This window comes from Triticum dicoccoides, chromosome 7A (genome assembly GCF_002162155.2).
Source record: "Triticum dicoccoides isolate Atlit2015 ecotype Zavitan chromosome 7A, WEW_v2.0, whole genome shotgun sequence".
NCBI lineage: Eukaryota > Viridiplantae > Streptophyta > Magnoliopsida > Poales > Poaceae > Triticum > Triticum dicoccoides.
In genome coordinates this window covers 98,557,584-98,572,710 of record NC_041392.1, presented here as the reverse complement: position 1 = coordinate 98,572,710, position 15,127 = coordinate 98,557,584, and positions in this window count along the sequence as shown.

Sequence of the window (15,127 nt, the reverse complement as noted above, 5' to 3'; positions counted from 1 at the left end):
TAAGTTTTTGCTTCTTCACATGAGTTGTGCTATTCTTAGAATTTCATTTTAGTTTCATTTTGCTTTCTGTTTTAATAAAATACTTAGATATGAAACTTTTTAAATAAAATAGAGTCCTCAAATAGTTGCCGGGGAGGCTAGGTAAGCGGCATTCACATCCCGTCAACGAAGCTCTTTTCTATGGAATTGCTCTAGTGCTTCACTTATATCTTTTTGAGCACGATGTGCTTTAGTATTTTTGAAGAAGTTCTCTCTTGCTTCACTTAAATTAATTTGAGAGAAAGAAATATTATGTTCATGATCTTCATTTATATCTTTTTGGAGTAGCTTGTCATTTACTCTTATGCTTCACTTATATCCTATGAGTAAATTGTTGAATAAATTGAATGTCATGAAGTTGAAATCATATCATGCCTAGTGGTAGCTTGACATAGGGTTTAGAAAGTGAAATCTTTTGAGGCTTGACAATCACAATATTGGTCATCCAAGCAATTCACAAATAATTAGTATAAGGAAGAGAACTTTCACATGCAAATACACTATCTTGGAAATCTTTTGTGATTGTGAGCCCCCATCAAAATATTATATGCCAAAATTGTTGACATTGGACAAGGAAGACAACATAATGGTTTATGTTTGTTCATATTCACATATAAGTTATATTGTCATAGATCCTGCAACATGTGGTGCTTTCCCCCCATCTTTTCTAGCCAAAAATTCCACACCAAGTAGAGATACTACTTGTGCATCCAAAAAACCCTTAAACCCAAATCTTATTTTCAAGAGTCCACCATACCTACCTCAGGATTGAGGAAGATCCTTCAAGTAAGTTGTCATTGGTGCAATAAGGCAATAAAAATTGCTTCTAAAAGTGTAAGATCATTTAGTGTAAGAGAAAATTGAGCGTTGTACGAACTTGTGATGGTAAAGCAATAAAAGCGACAGACTGCATAACAAAAGTTGCAATCACAAGGGGAAATATAATGTGACATTCTTTTGCACTAAGGGGTTGAGCATACAAACAAATAAGCGCATGGCAACCCCTGCTTCCCTCTATGAAGGGCCTATCTTTTACTTTTATGTATTTACTTTTATGCAAAGAGTCAAAGTTCTTCTCTCTATTCCTTTTTCTTTTTTTCTTTTGGCAAGCATCATGTGGTGAGGAAAGATCTAGGAACATATGTCCACTTGAATATGGGTATCATGAGTTATTATTGTTGACTTCACCCTTGAGGTGAATACGTTGGGAGGCAAAACAATAAGCCCCTATCTTTCTATGTGTCCGGTTGAAACATTTTGCTCATGTGTATGCAGTGAGTGTTAGCAATCATAGAAGACTATATGATGGTTGAGTATGTGGAGCTCTTACTTAAACTCTGTTGAATAAGTTGAATTGCAATTGCTTGGTGACTGAGAACATAGGTTGTTGGGTTTCAAGAGAATTCATTGTTTGAACCTTAACATGTGAATGGGTTGCCACTATAACATGAGAAGTTTCATAAGAAAGAATTGCTGTTATAATGCTAGGAAAAAGTGATTGAAATTATCATTGATCAAACTTGTGCACTTTGCTAGCATTCACACTTCATAAATTATTTCTTTTATCATTTACCTACTCGAGGACGAGTAGGAATTAAGCTTGGGGATGCTGATACGTCTCCAACGTATCTATAATTTATGAAGTATTCATACCAATATATTATCATTCTTGGATGTTTTACAATCATTTTATAGCACTTTATATTATTTTTTGGGACTAACCTATTGACCCAGTGCCAGTTGCTGTTTTTTGCTTGTTTTTTACATCACAGAAAATCAATATCAAACGGAGTCCAAACACCGCGAAACTTCTTGTGGATTTTTATGGGCCAAAAGACTCCCGATGGGCCAAAGCAGCACCTGGGGGGTGCCCCGAGGGGGGCACAACCCACCAGGGCGTGCCAGGGACCCCTGGCACGCCCAGGTGGGTTGTGCCCACCTCGTTGGCCTCCCGCACTCCTTCTTTGCACTATAAATTCCCAAATATTCTGAAACCCTTCGGGGTTAACCTAGATGAGAAGTTCTGCCGCCGCAGGGCTCCATAGCCACCAAAAACCAATCTAGACCCGTTTCGGCACCCTGCCGGAGGGGGGAATCAAATCCGGTGGCCATCTTCATCATCCCGGCGGCCACCATGATGAGGAGGGAGTAGTCCACCCTCGGGGCTGAGGAATTGTACCAGTAGCTATGTGTTTAATCTCTCTCTCTCTCCCTCTCTCTCTCTCGTGATCTATATCATGGGCTTTGTTAATATAGTTAGATCATATGATGTTTCTCCCCTCTATACTCTTGTTGTGATGAATTGAATCTTTACCATTTGAAGTTTTGTCATGTCAGATTGAATGTTCAGATTTAAGAACACATGATGTATGTCTTGCGGTATGAATACTTGAGGTGACATTGGGGTATCTTATTGATTCACTTGATATACATTATGACACTCAATTTGCGGATTCCCGCGGAGATATTGGGGTAATCTATGCATAGGGGTTGGTGCATGTTTTTATTATATTTTCTCCGATAGAAACTTTGGGGTCTCCTTGTAGTTCTTTGTGTGGATTGAGTATTATGAATATGGATTTGCTTTGGTGTTATTCTAGTACGAACTCTAGGATAGATCGAACGGAAACAATAGCTTTGTGTTATTTTAGTACGAACTCTTGAATAGATCGAATGGAAAGAATAGCTTTGAGGTGGTTTCATACCCTACAAACAATTCCTATCTTTTGTTCTCCGCTAATAGGAACTTGGGAGTGATTCTTTATTATACTTTGAGGGATAATCATATGATCCAACTATGTTAGCACTGTTGGGAGATTGCACTAGTGAAAGTACGGACCCTAGGCCTTGTTTTAAGCATTGCAATACCATTTTTGTGCCCGTTTACTATTTGCTACCTTGCTGTTTTTATTTATTCAGATTATAAAAATATATTTCTATCATCAATATTACACTTTTATCACCATCTCTTCGCTGAACTAGTGCACCTATACAATTTGCCATTGTATTGGGTGTGTTGGGGACACAAGAGATTTCTTGTATTTGGTTGCAGGGTCGTTTGAGAGCGACCATCTTCATCCTACACCTCTCACAGGTTGATAAACCTTAGGTCATCCACTTGAGGGAAAATTGCTATTGTCCTACAGAACTCTGTGCTTAGAGGCCCAACACGTGTCTACAAGAATAAAGTTACGTAGTAGACATCACGAATGAATAAATTTGGGTTGAATACTCTACCCTCGAAAACTCTTGTGATCCCCTATACTTGTGGGTTATGAAGACCTTTTTCTGGCGCCATTGCCAGGGAGTATAGCTATATTCTGAGTCACTTGGGATTTATATCTATTGATCTATATGACGAATTTGAAAGATACCAAAACCAAGATCTATCCCTCTACTACGAGGGGAGGTAAGGAACTACCATCTAGCTCTGCACTTGATTCACCTTTTGTTTTGAGTAAGTTTGCGACACCACCACCTGCTAGTAATTTTGATATGTCGCAAGTAATTGATGATGCCACTTCTGCTATGCATGATGCCTTTGATGATACTACTTCTTTGCTTGATAATACTGTGCCACTAGGTGAATTTCTTGATGAACAACTTGCTAGGGTTAGAGAGAATGAAATTAATGAAACCGATGATATTATTGAAACTGAAGATTATGATTCTCCCCCTAGATATGAATTGTATAAGGTACCCGAGGGTTATATTATGGATGAAGAAACTGCTAGAGTCTTTTTTTCTTGCAATGATAGAGATGATCTTAAGAAACTGTTAGCTAAGCTGAAAGAAATTTTTTTGAATGCTAGAATGCAATATGACCCTAAGTTTGCTACTTCACCTATCTTTGTTATTGATAAGGATTATGAATTCTTTGTCGATCCTGAGTTAATTACTTTGGTTGAATCAGATCCTTTCCATGGTTATGAAACTGAAACTGTCGTGGCACATCTTACTAAATTGAACGATATAGCCAGCCTATTTGCTCATGAGGAAAATTTCGCTACTACTATATTCTTAAGTTGTTTTCTTTCTAATTAAAGGGTGATGCTAAGCTATGGTTTAATTCTCTTGCTCCTGGTTGTGTGCATAGTCCCCAGGATATGATATATTACTTATCTGAAAAATATTTCCTTGCTCATAAGAAACAAGCTGCCTTACAGGAAATATTTAACTTTGTGCAAATTGAAGAAGAGAGTCTCCCACAAGCTTGGGGGAGGCTTCTCCAATTACTTCATGCTTCCTGATCATCCTCTTAAGAAAAATGAAATACTTGATATATTTTATAATGGACTAACCGATGCTTCTAGGGACCACCTAGATAGTTGTGCTGGTTGTGTTTTCAGGAAACGAACTATGGAACAAGTTGAAGTGCTATTGAATAATATATGGAGAAATGATAATGATTGAACTCTTCCCGGACCAACTCCTAAGCCAACTCCGAAGAAAAGATGTATTCTATTTCTCAGTCCTAAAGATATGCAAGAGGCAAAGAAATCTATGAAAGAAAAGGTATTAAAGCTGAAGATGTTAAGAATTTACCACCTATTGAAGAAATACATGGTCTTAATGCCCCGAAACAGGTAATAGAGGTAAATTCTCTTTATAGATTTGATGAAGGTGATATCCCTTATAATAAGTCTGCTAGTCAATGCTTGGATGAATTTGATAACTTTATTGTTAAACAAGAAAACTTCAGTGCTTATGTTAGTAGACAGTTGAAACGCAATGCTTATATGCTTGAACGCTTGGGTGATTATATGTGTAGAACTGTTAATGATCTTAAGCTTATTAGTAAACATGCTTCTATGGTAAAAACTCAAGTAGAACAAGTACTTAAGGCACAAAATGATTTGTTAAATGAAATGAATAGTAAAAACAATGATCATGTTGTTAGATTTATGACCAGAGATGGTAAAATGACTCAATAACCTTTGTATCCTGAGGCCCATCCTAAAAGAGTTGAGCAAGATTCTCAGAGAATTAACATTGACGCACCTAGTCCTCCTAGTAATAAAAATAAAAAGAAAACTGATAGGACTTTGCATGCTTCTAGTGAATCTAATATAGACACACCTGAGAATCCAAATGATATTTCTATTTCTGATGCTGAAACACAATCTGGTGATGAACATGAACCTAGTGATAATCTTAATGATGATGTTCATGTCGATGCTCAACCTAGCAATGATAATGATGTGGATACCGAACCTGCTATTGATCTTGATAACCCACTACTAAGAATAAACATTATGATAAGAAAGACTTGTTGCTAGTAAGCATGGTAAAGAAAGAGAACCATGGGTTCAGAAACCCATGCCCTTTCCTCTTAAGGGACTGATTTGGATCCAAAAGTTTAATGCTATGGTTAGATTTTTATATTAATACTTTTCTCGTAGTTGCGGATGCTTGCGAGGGAGTTAATCATAAGTAGGATGTTAGTTCAAGTAAGAACATCACCTAAGCACCGGTCCATCCACATATCAAATTATCAAAGTAACTAACACAAATCAAACCAACATGATGAAAGTGGCTAGATGAAATTCCCGTGTACCCTCAAGAATGCTTTGCTTATCATAGGAGACCATTTTGGCCCGTCCTTTGCTACAAAAGGATTGGGCTACCTTGCTGCATATTATTTGTCGTTACCGTTACTAGCTCATTACAAATTATCTTGCTATCAAACTACTCGTTGCTTATAATTTCAGTGCTTGCAGAGAATACCTTGTTGAAAACCATTCGTCATTTCCTTCTGCTCCTCGTTGGGTTCAACACTCTTACTTATTGAAAGGAGTACGATTGATCCCCTATACTTGTGGGTCATTAGTTGTCTGCGAGGTCAACCCCCTGGGTGAAGCCAACGAAGACGTGTTTCTGACCGGCTTGAAACCGGGCGGGTTGCATGCGCTGAGCCGGCTCGACGATGTCGGTGCAGGTGCCAGGCTCGGGTCCTGATTCGCCAATCTTGCCGATGAAGACGTGGATCTTGCCAAAGGGGATCTGATACCCGTACTCGATTAAGTCCGTCTCAGGGCCCCACCCGGAGTCGTCGATGTAGAGCTTGCCACGGTGAATTTTGGTCATGCGGCCGATCGCGTATCCTTCGATGCCCGACAAAGCTCTCTTCAAGAACTCAACACCACCGAGCGATAGCCCCACGGTGGATGCCAACTGTCGCGTTTTTGTCGCAGTAGATGTCCTCGTGAAAGGACTTAGTTGTGAGGCAATCGCCGCTAGGTGATTGCTTGAATGGGGTTGATCGAAATCGAGAGACAAAGATTTACCCAATTTCGGCCCCTCAAAGTGGAGGTAAAAACCTTCTCCTGCTTGATTGATATTGATGATGGTGATCTCGATTACAAGGGTGTGTACTAGCTAGCCTAGTACTCGAGAGCTTGTAACTTAATCTTTCTGTCTCAGGTGCTCTCCTTTATATACAGGCGGAGGCCCTAGGTTTACAACAGAGTCCGAGTCATATTATGATTCGTGACCTAGTATATTTCCTATTTGTATTGTTTCCTAAGTATGGAAACCCCAGACGATGACTTGTACTTTTGGGCCATGTGTTGCCTGGTTCAAGCACTGGCCTCAAGCCGGCCCATTCTATGAACCGTCCTGGAGGCCTTGAGGTCCCAAACATGGGAGATCCTAATCGGCGTTGTATGCGCCCGATCCAGAACCGGCACCCGCAGCAGCTTGTTTTTGGGCCGGCCCATTTACAAGAGCTGGGCGCTCGCCTGCTCCGAGAGCGCTCGACTCACGCGCTGCCTGGTCACCCGTTCACTCTAGCACTGTTTGAATGGTCACGGTTGACTTAAAAAAAGAATATTTTTTACAAAAGATTGAAAAAATCGATAATTCAAAAAGGTTCACGGTGTTTGAAAAAGGTTCATCCAAATTTCAAAAGAGTTCATCAAATTTTAAAAAAAGTTCATCAAATTTGAAAAAGGTTCATTGACTTTGAAAAAAGTTCATTGATTTTCCAAAAAATCATTCAAATTGGAAAAAAGTTCATCAAAATTTCAAAAAAGTTCATTGCAATTAAAAAAAAGTTCATCAAATTTGAAAAAAGTTCATCGTTTTTGAAAAAAGTTCATGGAATTTGAGAAGAAGTTCATCGGTTTTTTTTAAATAAAAAGTTTATAAAAAGGAAAAGAAAAGAAAACTCAAATAAAACCATCATGAAAATGACCAGCAAATCAGTGAAAACCCGTTTTTGGGAAGCTTCTAGAAGCTTCCCAAACTAGGGGATCCCCGATTGAAGAGTAAAATAGAAAAAAGCTTAGAGAGAACAAGTCCTTCGTTGTCCTAGTGGTTACGCTTGATTGCCTTGAAGGAGCTGGGTGTGGGTTCGACGTCTAGCGGCTGCATCTTTTTGAATGTTTTATAAACGGAAGAAAAAAACGCAAATGGGCCGAGCCCAGCTACCGTGCCTGCAGGCGCCGGTTTGCAGAAACTGAAGAAACCGGCGCCTGCAGCGCTAAATAGGATCCTAATCGGCGATGTATGCGCCCAATCCAAAACTGGCGCCCGCAGCAGCTTGTTTTTGGGCCGGCCCATTTACAAGAGCTGGGCGCTCGACTCGCGCGCTGCCTGGTCGCCCGTTCGCTCTAGCACTGTTTGAATGGTCACGGTTGACTTTAAAAAAAGAATATTTTTTTACAAAAGATTGAAAAAATCGATAATTCAAGAAGGTTCATGGTGTTTGAAAAAGGTTCATCCAAATTTCAAAAGAGTTCATCAAATTTTTAAAAAAGTTCATCAAATTTGAAAAAGGTTCATTGACTTTGAAAAAAGTTCATTGATTTTCCAAAAAATCATTCAAATTGGAAAAAAGTTCATCAAAATTTAAAAAAAGTTCATTGCATTTAAAAAAAGTTCATCAAATTTGAAAAAAGTTCATCATTTTTGAAAAAAAGTTCATCGTTTTCGAAAAAAGTTCATGGAATTTGAGAAAAAGTTCATTAGTTTTTTTAACAAAAAGTTTATAAAAAGGAAAAGAAAAGAAAACTCAAATAAAACCGTCCTAAAAATGACTAGCGAATCAGTGAAAACCCGTTTTTGGGAAGCTTCTAGAAGTTTCCCAAACTAGGGGATCCCCGATTGAAGAGTAAAACAGAAAAAAGCTTAGAGAGAACAAGTCCTTCGTTGTCCTAGTGGTTACGCTTGATTGCCTTGAAGGAGCTGGGTGTGGGTTCGACGTTTGGCGGCTGCATCTTTTTGAACGTTTTATAAACGGTAGAAAAAAACACAAATGGGTCGAGCCCAGCTACCGCGCCTGCAGGCGCCGGTTTGCAGAAACTGAAGAAACCGGCGCCTGCAGCGCTAAATAGGATCCTAATCGGTGATGTATGTGCCTGATCCAGAACTGGTGCCCGCAACAGCTTGTTTTTGGGCCGGCCCATTTACAAGAGCTGGGCGCTCGCCTGCTCCGAGAGCGCTCGACTCGCGCGCTGCCTGGTCGCCCGTTCGCTCTAGCACTGTTTGAATGGTCACGGTTGACTTTAAAAATAGAATAATTTTTACAAAAGATTGAAAAAAATCGATAATTCAAAAAGGTTCATGGTGTTTGAAAAAGGTTCATCCAAATTTCAAAAGAGTTCATCAAATTTTTAAAAAAGTTCATCAAATTTGAAAAAGGTTCATTGACTTTGACAAAAGTTCATTGATTTTCCAAAAAATCATTCGAATTGGAAAAAAGTTCATCAAAATTTTAAAAAAAGTTCATTGCATTTAGAAAAAGTTCATCAAATTTGAAAAAAGTTCATCATTTTTGAAAAAAAGTTCATCGTTTTCGAAAAAAGTTCATGGAATTTGAGAAAAAGTTCATCAGTTTTTTTAACAAAAAGTTTATAAAAAGGAAAATGAAAGGATCGATATGGTTGACTAGAGGGGGGGGGGGTGAATAGGCAACTAACAATTTTTAGCTTTTCTTTAGCAATTTAAACTTTGCATCAAAGTAGGTTGTCTAGATATGCAACTAGATGAGCAACCTATATGATGCAACACGAATAGGAACACAAGCAAGCAAGATATATGAAAAAAATAAGCTACACAAGTAAAGGCACGAGATAACCAAGAGTGGAGACGGTGGAGACGAGGATGTGTTGCCGAAGTTCCTTCCCTTTGAGAGGAAGTACGTCTTCGTTGGAGCGATGTGGAGGCACAATGCTCCCCAAGAAGCCACTAGGGCGACCGTAATCTCCTCATGCCCTCACACAATGCGAGATGCCGTGATTCTACTATTGGTGCCCTTGGAGGCGGCGACCGAACCTTTACAAACGAGGTTGGGGCAATCTCCACAACTCAATTGGAGGCTCCCAACGACACCACGAAGCTTCACCACAATGGACTATGGCTTCGCGGTGACCTCAACCATCTAGGATGCTCAAACACCCAATAGTAACAAGATCCGCAAGGGATTAGTAGGGGGAATCAAATATCTCTTGGTGGAAGTGTAGATCGGGGCCTTCTCAACCACTCCCGAGCAAATCAACGAGTTTGGTTGGTTAGGGAGTGAGATCGGGCGAAAATGGAGCTTGGAGCAATAATGGAGCTTTAATGGTGGAAGAGGTGAGTCAACAGGGAAGAAGGAGACCCTTTATATAGTGTGTGGAAAAGATCCAACCGTTACCCACCAACCAGCCCGCGGCCAGCGGTACTACTGCGCCTGGCCAGCGGTACTACCGCAAGGCCGTGCGGTACTACTGCTTGCAACCAAGCGGTACTACCGCACGACAGTGCGGTACTACCGTACCGTCCCACGGTACTGCCGCGACCCCCAGTCAGGGAAACAGACGCAAGCTGGGGGCGGTACTTCCGCACGCACGGTACTACCGCGCCCCCAATGCGGTACTACCGTAAGGCAAAAGTCCTGTCCAGGGGGAAGGGGAACTTCCGTGCCTATTTTCGCAAAAAAACGGAAGTAGCAAAAACTCGACACAGTAGTACTGCCGAGGGGCGGTACTACTGCCTGACCGCATAGCGCGGTACTACCGCACGGCGAAAGCGGTACTACCACGGCAGGTGCGGATGTAAAAAATTACATCTGCTCCTACTACCGCAAAGGGGCGGCACTAGCCTGGTGGGCAGCGGTAGTGCGGCTCCAGGGGAGCGGTACTACCGTGAGCACCAGCGGTACTACCGCGCCACCGCGCGGTACTACCATGGATGCCCACGGTACTACCGTTGATCCAGGAGCAGTACTACCGCAACCACAACAGCAGCCAGTCAAAGGAGGCAAGAAAAACGAAGGAAGCTCCAAGGAAGAAGGAGGGGATAAAAGGAGACGTGTACGTGATGATTCCACCCAAACCTTTCCAACGCGGACCCCCTCTTAATAGTACGGCTTTCCCACGACTCAAATCCACCAAAAAGAAACATAGAAAAGACGCCGTCTTCGTCAGTCTTCGAGGGGCATCCAATCGTCTTGTGCCTAGCAGAGAAGAGTCTGGAAAACTCATGGCACACGATTAGTCCGCAAATGCGTTGTCATCAATCATCAAAACACTTAGGGATAAATATGTCCTTACAATCTCCCCCTTTTTGGTGGATTGATGAAAAAACGGGATTTGCACAAGGAAAAATACTATTGAGTAAAAGCAAACCCCTCCTCTCTATAATATAGACGGGCTCCCCCTAAATGTGTGCCACCTAGACGAGCACGAATACTAGGAACCGAGCTCCCCCTATATTATAGAGACAAGGCAAATTTATCACTAGACAAGATAGTACAAACATAAGATAACTAAGATAGATAGAGTGCATATGTCTTACACCATATGGAGGAAAGGTCTAGGAAGCACAAACGGAACTAAAGCAAACGAGGCAAACGAGGTCCAAACGACAAAGCAAACAAACACACCAAGCACGACACAACACAAATCCCTACACTCTCTCCCCCTTTGGCATCGAGACGCCAAAAAGGCAGAGAGGACACCTACACACACAGGGTGGCTCAGGCAGAGAAGTCGTCCCACTGCTCCTCGTGCTCCTCATCTGACTCAGTGGCGGGGATAGTCTCCTCCATGTCATCCTCTGAACTGGTCCACTTGTAGCCCTGCTTAGACATCCAGGCAGCCTCAGGTGTGATGACGTCCTCAGACCCGCCAGACACATCCTCTCCAAAGAGCCTCATCACCTTCTTGTCACGGCGGCGATTCTCCTTGTCAGTCACGTGAGCCATGTACTGTCCCTTCGCCTGCATGCAGAAGAGAGTCTTCATCTTGTCCTTCAGCTTCCTGGCCCATGATGGCTCAGAGGAAGAGGTGGTGGACCTAGCAGCACGGTCCTCAGCAGCAGTCTCAGCAGCAGCAGCCTCCCCCTCACCAGCATCCCTCCTAGCAGAAGATGCCTCAGCACGAGTAGTGGTGTTGGCCCAGTTGGGCTTGACGCGGAGGCTGATGGACTCATGGCGAATCCAGTCTGGAGCAAGGAACTCATCACCTGGATACGTCTTCTCCCAAGTGGTGGAGAGCAGCAGAAACAGGTACGGTCCATAGATAGGAACCTTGCGAGTGAACACCGCAAACTGAAGCTCACACCACATGATGTGAGAGACATCAAGTGGCTGAGTCTGAGAAGTACGTGCCTCTGCACACAAGAGCAACATGTCCACTAGATATGCATGAACCTTGTCCTTGTCACCAATGCATGGGAACAGAGTGTTGCGGAAGATGCGATGCATGATATCCAGAAAGGAGTTCAACACCCAAGATGACTGCCCATTGGGGAGTACCTTCTCAATAAGGAAGGGCTGAAGCTGGTTCTTGTTGGCAGACTCAGAGTTGGCATGGGGGCGGACGCCAACGGGGGTGTGAAGCCCGTCATCAAGAATGTGCAGCAGATCCATGAACTCTTTCCATGTAGCAGACAGCTGACGGCCATTGGTCATCCAAGTCATCCTCCGCTCCTCCCCGGGATGAAAGTACACTGAGGCAAAGAACTGACAGATAAGCTCAGGGTCATAGTCAAGGTGAAAGGAGATCACCGGCTCAATAGCAAACTGCTCCACCAAGTCCAGAGCCTCTCCAAAATAGTCACGAAACTTGTCTTTCCGCAGGTGATGCATGTCTATCCACTTGACATCCACGTAGGTATTCTGCTTGTTCTTGATCACATCCAGATAGATGAGAGCCTGTTGCTTGATCCAGAACAACTCGATGCCTCTGAGGATAGCCCGAGGATTCACATAGGGATTGATCTTCCGGCGCTCGACATACTCAGTGGTTGAAATCTCGTCCATGCCCTTAGCCGGTTCCTTTTGCTTGCTGGCAGTGGACTTGACATTGCGCTTGGGGGCATTGGAGCCCTCTGGGGCTTCATCTTGGGGGTTGCGCAGACGCTTGGAGCCAGTGTCACGACTGGGATTGGAACGGCGAGGGCCACCACTTGAGACACAGAACGCAAAAACACCCACAAGAGCCAAGAGAGATTAATGCAAAGACCACAACAAAGCAAGTGAAACAAGTAGAAAGCACACATGATACATGCCTAAAGAGATTTGATCCCTACGATAGTACTGCCAAGAGCTGCGGAGCTAAGAGAGTAGTACGGCTCTTAGACGCGGTAGTACCGTGCAAGATCACGGTAGTACCGGGTGTAGGAGCGGTAGTACGACCTTAGCACTGCGGCCGGCGCGGTAGTACCGCGTCTGCGGAGCGGTAGTACCGCACGGTACAGTAGTACCGCGCCTGACGGGCGGTAGTACCGCGAGAGTGGTAGTACCGCACATCGGGCACGGTAGTACCGCACCGCGTCAGATCTGAACTGGTTCAAATCTGAGAAAGCCCGCGAAACCACGGCGGTACTACGGTAGGACAAAGCTACCACAAGACACCATATCAAGTACGTTTCCTACGCATCACGACTCTCCTACATCCTACTCTTGCATAGATTTGGCCTAAAATCTCAAGAACAACAAGTTTCTCCCCAAAAGCCTAGAAGCAAGAGAACAGCCAAGAAAAAGAGGGATTTGGGGAAAAACCTTGGTCCATGGCAAGAGGAAGTGGTGGGGAACGATCCCACCGGTCGGAATCCGAGGAGAGTGGCCGGAGACGGAGATCCGGCGAGGGCCTCCGGCGCCGTTCTTGAGAGGGAGAGACGTGGAGAGAGAGACAATGAATGGGTATGGGGAGTTGTAACTCCCCTGCCCGAGTCATAACCCCCACGCGCCCTTGACGGCGCGGTAGTACCGTGCCCAGACACGGTAGTACCGCATGGTGCGGTACTTCGGAAGTACCGCACCAGAGCGGTAGTACCATGCTGTGGCGCGGTAGTACCATGCCTCCCAAAGCGGTAGTACCGCGCCCAGACGCGGTAGTACCATGGGCTCAAGAAGATGCACGTTTCGAGCACGAAAAACTGGATTTTTGCACAAACCACTCCGAGCCAACACAACACCACAAGACCACGCAACACACAAAACCAGAAAGGCACACGACAAACGAACCAACCACGAGACACCACCTCTCCAAAAGAGAGGGCGGTGGCCGTAGCCACCTATGTTTGAGTCAATTGGTATGGCACCGCGAAGAATTATCCTTGGGTCCATGACCAAAACTCGTCTTTGAAGCACAAGTACCATCAAATATGGCTAATGTGAAAGACTTGATTGATTTATGCATAATGGGGGGAGGGAGAGTTCATTGAGAGAACATCACTCCCCCTATGTCCATGCCTACATCTAAATAGGACAACACGTTGAGTATGGTGGGGTGTGCAAGGGTTCAAGCAACATTGCTCGAATCGATGATATTTAGCTCATGCCTTAACTCACGAAATCTTGCTTCATCCAAGGGCTTCGTGAAGATATCTCCAAGGTTATCATGAGTGTTGACGTAGTTGAGCTCGATCTCTCCTCGCCTAATGTGATCCCGGATGAAGTGATACCGGATCTCAATATGCTTCGTCTTGAAGTGTTGCACCGGGTTGAGAGAGATCTTGATGGAACTTTCATTGTCACACCAAAGAGGCACTTTGTCACAAGTGACACCATAATCCTTTAAAGTTTGCCTCATCCATAAGAGTTGTGCACAACAACTACCGGCCGCAACATACTCCGCTTCGGTGGACGAGAGAGACACACAACTTTGCTTTTTGGAAGACCAACTTACCAAAGAGCAACCAAGGAATTGGCACCCTCCGGAAGTGGAATTCCTATCCACTTTGTCTCCCGCCCAATCGGAATCCGAGTACCCTACAAGCTTGAAGTTTGATCCTCTTGGGTACCATAAGCCAAAGCTTGGGGTATGAGCCAAATATCGAAAGATTCATTTGACCGCCACATAGTGACTTTCCTTAGGTGCGGCTTGAAACCATGCACAAATTCCCACACTCAACATGATGTCCGGTCTAGATGCACAAAGTTAAAGCAAGGATCCAATCATGAAACGATATACCTTTTGATCCACTACTTTACCATTGGGATCTAAGTCAAGTTGGCACTTGGTGGGCATTGGAGTGGAAGCCGGCTTGACATCACTTAGCTTGAATCTCTTGAGCATGTCTTGAGTGTATTTTGATTGATTGATGAAGGTTCCTTCTCTTCTTTGCTTCACTTCGAACCCTAGAAAGAACTTCAGCTCTCCCATGGAGGACATCTTGAACTTTGAGGTCATGAGAGCGGCAGTTCCTCATTGAAAGCTTTGTTAGGAGAACCAAAGATAATATCATCAACATATAATTGGCACACAAACAACTCCCCTTTGACCTTCTTAGTAAAAAGAGTGGGGTCGATTAGCCCAACTTCAAAACCACGGTCTTGTAACAACTCGGTAAGGTGGTCATACCACGCACGTGGGGCTTGTTTAAGGCCATAGAGTGCCTTATCGAGTTGATACCCATGATCGGGAAAGTAGGGATCCTCGAACCCGGGGGGTTGCTTGACGTACACCAATTCATTAATGGGACCATTAAGAAAAGCACTCTTCACATCCATTTGTTGTAACTTAAAGTTATGATGAGAAGCATATGCAATCAACATGCGAATGGATTCAAGACGAGCAACGGGAGCAAAGGTTTCACCGTAGTCGATACCCTCGACTTGGGAGTAGCCTTGTGCTACCAAACGAGCCTTGTTGCGAAT